Below are 5,000 nucleotides of genomic sequence, written 5' to 3'. Positions count from 1 at the left end.
GACTAGTCTAAACAAATCACTTTACTCATAAATGGCTCTATAATTTATGAGTTAATGTACATTGTGAGTTCTCTTATATAAATAGTTTATATCACTATGCTGGTACGTATTGGGTAATTATCATGTACTATATTGTAAACTGTGGTATTAAGGTGATTAAAGCTCATTGTAAACTCGGGTATTAAGGCGATTAAAACTTATTGTAAACTGTGGTATTAAGGTCACCACAAGTGACCACTAAGTAAGTTTACTTCACTACTGAACATAGTTAAGTAAACTCTGATCTATCTATATGGGGGATTGAACCAGCGACTCGGTAAACCGCAGCTATACACTGTACAAAGCCACGGTTGGACACCAGCTCCTTGGCCCCAGAATGCAGTAAGGGTCGCGGGTTGAATAGCTTTTAGCACGTCGTGGTTAAAGAGGGATCGACGCGTGGATGGTGTTAACCAGGTAACTGGTTCGAATCCCCCTGTATTGCTACTAATGATTTTATTAGTATTCGTTTATTTGTTGTTTGATTGTTGCAAACAACAAATAAGTTTGAAATGATTTACAATTGTTGTTTGATTGTTGCAAACAACAAATAAGTTTGCAATGATTTACAATTGTTGTTTGCACTTTACAACGTTAAAGATAATAAAGATAGTTTCCTAAACTTTACTTTGAGCTAAGTAAACAATTTTATTATTATTCATCATTTGAAAGAATTTTGTTCATTGTAGTAATTAAGTAGTTAAACAGAGAAGTTAACAATGGAATGCATTAGGCAGTGATGTGGTGGAGGCTGACTCCATACACAGTTTCAAATGTAGATATGATAGAGCCCAGTAGGCTCAGGAACCTGTACTCCAGTTGAGAGGCGGGACCAAAGAGCCAAAGCTCAACCCCCGCAAACACAAATAGTTGAGTTCACACACACACACACACACACACACACACACACACACACACACACACACACACACACACACACACACACACACACACACACACAATCTCGCTTGCCAAACGGCCTGGTGGACCTGTGATGTATGAGAAGAGGGAGAAGGGGGCCGCCTATTTTCCACGCCCCATTCCTCGCTCCACTCCACAAACCCCACATTAAAACTAATTGGCGAAGGGAAGGGATGGGCGCCAACCTCACTATTCGCCACGTAAAGCAAATATATCGAAGCTCGTATAGGAGCGTAGGCGTTGTGGAACAGATGAGGAGGATGGAATAGGCACCAGAATGGGTGGAATGGGGTCTTAATTGGCGGGGTGGGGTGGGAGAGAAATTGGGCTGGGGCGGGGTTGAGAGGTTTGACGGGGGGGGGGGGTCAATGGGTCAATAGATAGACCAATAGATCGTAATATTGCCACTAAATGGAGTAATTGGTTGTTTGAGGGCCAATTACGTCTCTGTTTCTGGCATTCCAACAGTCTGGAGTGTAAATCTAGCGATGATTATATATATAGATATAAATACAATGCTAATTATATATATATATATAATTTCATTATATATATAATTAATTATATATATAATTATGTGTTTTATCACGAAAATAATCACGTGATTAAAAATACGAAAGTACTTAAGGAAATTCCTGCTTCATTTTTCCTCCGTGGTCTGACATTGTCATATATAATTATATATATAATATACAGTTCCATATGAACTGTTTGGATAAGGTCCAGGCTGTTACCCATCCAGCTACTGGCCAGACCCAATCATGTTTAACCAACTGATTGAGTCACATACCAGAAGAAGGGAGTTAATATATTAAATTTCAGCTAATCAGAAAACGTCTATATTACGGCGCTTTTATTTTTACCACTACGTCGCATTTTTGAACGGAGTGGTCAGCTTATCTTGAGGTTATCTTGAGATGATTTCGGGGCTTTAGTGTCCCCGCGGCCCGGTCCTCGACCAGGCCTCCACCCCCCAGGAAGCAGCCCGTGACAGCTGACTAACACCCAGGTACCTATTTTACTGCTAGGTAACAGGAGCATAGGGTGAAAGAAACTCTGCCCATTGTTTCTCGCCGGCGCCCGGGATCTAACCCGGGACCACAGGATCACAAGTCCAGCATGTTGTCCGCTCGGCCGACCGGGTTGTTGATTTGTGGAACCAATTACCTGCGTAACACAATAGAAGTAGGATCCCTTGATTGTTTCAAGCGTAGGTTAGACATATGAACGAGTTTGGGTGGATATATAAATAGGAGCTGCCTCGTATAGGCCAATAGGCCTTCTGCTGTTATATTGTTTAAGTTCTTAGGTTCTATAGGAGATACAATATGGACGTTACCGTAACAGGTTTAAACACGTGTTATTCACGTATAAGTGGAACCACGTGGCTAATATTATGAGTAGAGTAGTTCCTTCTTATTCCTTAATGAGGATTAAGACGGGACAAACAGGGGACGGTACAGACAGGGGACGGTACAGACAGGGGACGGGACAGACAGGGGACGGTACAGACAGGGGACGGTACAGACAGGGGACGGTACAGACAGGGGACGGTACAGACAGGGGACGGTACAGACAGGGGACGGTACACGTGACTATACAGGACTAGGGTCAATTTCGTAACCAAATAAGCTTGTTACTTCGTCTTGTGTTACAGAATAGTGGTCCACTAATAATTGTTTGAGAATCTGAAACACTTTTTCGTTTTCTTTAATGACTTTTGTATTTTTATTGGTTACTTAAAGTGGGACTTTGTTTGTAAAGTGGGACTTTGTTTGTAAAGTGGGACTTTGTTTATTGTGTGGGACTTTGTTTATTGTGTGGGACTTTGTTTATTGTGTGGGACTTTGTTTGTAAAGTGAGACTTTGTTTATAAAGTGGGACTTTGTTTATTGTGTGGGACTTTGTTTATAAAGTGAGACTTTGTTTATAAAGTGGGACTTTGTTTATTGTGTGGGACTTTGTTGATAAAGTGGAACTTTGTTTATTGTGTGGGACTTTGTTTATAAAGTTGGACTTTATTTATAAAGTGGGACTTTCTTTGTAAAGTGGGACTTTATTTATTGTGTTCCTTGACACTGTTAGTTACGTCAAGATTAAGATGCGTTTTCAGAGACGTTGTGGCTGTCTCATATACACATCAGTGACGTCTAATGATCTTGTTTGTCTAAAGCAAATGTAAAGCAATTATCAGGTGAAAGCACTAAGCCAAAACGCCTATACATCACTTAGAAAATAATTAAGATTTAAGTCAGGGCGGAGGATGAGAGCTTTAAATTGATGTATATTGAAACATCCAATTAAGTAGTTTTTTGTGAACATTTCCTACCAATAGAGGTACAAGAATTATGTACTTATGTTAGATACAGTATATGTGTGTTATTTGAAGTTAGTGTATGTGTATTTAGGTGTTTACAAGCAGGGTAGAGATTGCTATGTAGTTAGCTTTGCAATCATGTGCTGGGTTGCATAGGGTGTGTGTAGGTGGAATAGGGTGTGTGTGTGGGTGGCATAGGGTGTGTGTGGGTGGCATAGGGTGTGTGTGTGGGTGGCATAGTGTGTGGCTCGATCCCCACCCCGGATATCCGCATGGCCACTCCTTACTTCTCTCTCTCTAGGTTTCTCAAGTTCCCCCTTCCCCCCCCCATCTCTCTACCCTCTCCTCTACCCTTCTCACCTCCCAAAGTCTCTCCCTCTCTTTTCTCTCCCTCTTTTTGCCTCCTGACCCCTTTCCCCACCCTCCCCATCTCCCCTCCACCTCCCCAGAGGGGAGATGGGAAGCTGTTGCCTGCGTGTGAGCCTTCAGTAATGGAAGGAATGAAGGGTGAAAGAAGTGGAGACTCTCTTCATTCTTTGACTTCGATACAGATATATTAAAGCGCGAGTAAGTTGGATGTTGGCTACACTAGACAGACACACACACACACACACACACACACACACACACACACACACACACACACACACACACACTTTAGTGTCAGAGTGGTTGACAAATGGAATGCATTAGGCAGTGATGTGGTGGAGGCTGACTCCATACACAGTTTCAAGTGTAGATATGATAGAGCCCAATAGGCTCAGGAACCTGTACACCAGTTGATTGACAGTTGAGAGGCGGGACCAAAGAGCCAGAGCTCAACCCCCGCAAGCACAACTAGGTGAGTACAACTAGGTGAGTACACACACTCGCGGCTGAGTGGACAGCGCTCTGGGGTTGTAGTCCTAATGGCCCGGGTTCGATCCCCGGCGGAGGCGGAAACAAATAGGCAAAAAGTTTCTTTCACTCCTGATGCCCCCTGTTCACCTAGCAGTAAATAGGTACCTGGGAGTTAGACAGCTGCTACGGGCTGCTTCTTCCTGGGAGATGTATAACAAAATAAGGAGGCCTGGTCGAGGACCGGGCCACAGAGACGCTAAGCCCCGAAATCATCTCAAGATAACCTCAAGAAGGTCTTAGAAAAAGGTCTTAGAAAAAGGTCTTATAATCTTGCTACAGACGAGAGGTACGTTTTAAGCCACGAGTTCATCCCTTCCCTAATGTGTCCTTTATTTATGAGTCAGTTGATTTATGAGTCAGATGATTTATGAGTCAGATGATTTATGAGTCAGATGATTTATGAGTCAGATGATTTATGAGTCAGATGATTTATGAGTCAGATGATTTGAGTCAGATGATTTATGAGTCAGATGATTTATGAGTCAGATGATTTGAGTCAGATGATTTATGAGTCAGATGATTTGAGTCAGATGATTTATGAGTCAGATGATTTATGAGTCAGATGATTTATGAGTCAGATGATTTGAGTCAGATGATTTATGAGTCAGATGATTTGAGTCAGATGATTTATGAGTCAGATGATTTATGAGTCAGATGATTTATGAGTCAGATGATTTATGAGTCAGATGATTTATGAGTCAGATGATTTATGAGTCAGATGATTTATGAGTCAGATGATTTATGAGTCAGATGATTTGAGTCAGATGATTTATGAGTCAGATGATTTATGAGTCAGATGATTTGAGTCAGATGATTTATGAGT

At 41.7% G+C, this 5,000-nt stretch overlaps 1 protein-coding gene across 1 annotated transcript in view; it reads right to left on the bottom strand.

The window, feature by feature from the left end:
* LOC138351403 (ice nucleation protein-like) overlaps positions 1-5,000 on the bottom strand; it is a 56,351-nt gene that overhangs the window by 947 nt on the left and 50,404 nt on the right. The gene's annotated exons all lie outside the window — the stretch shown is intronic.

This window comes from Procambarus clarkii, chromosome 49 (genome assembly GCF_040958095.1).
Source record: "Procambarus clarkii isolate CNS0578487 chromosome 49, FALCON_Pclarkii_2.0, whole genome shotgun sequence".
Taxonomy (NCBI): Eukaryota; Metazoa; Arthropoda; class Malacostraca; order Decapoda; family Cambaridae; genus Procambarus; species Procambarus clarkii.
Note: the sequence above shows the minus strand (reverse complement) of the source record. Positions and strands in the feature narration are given on the sequence as shown.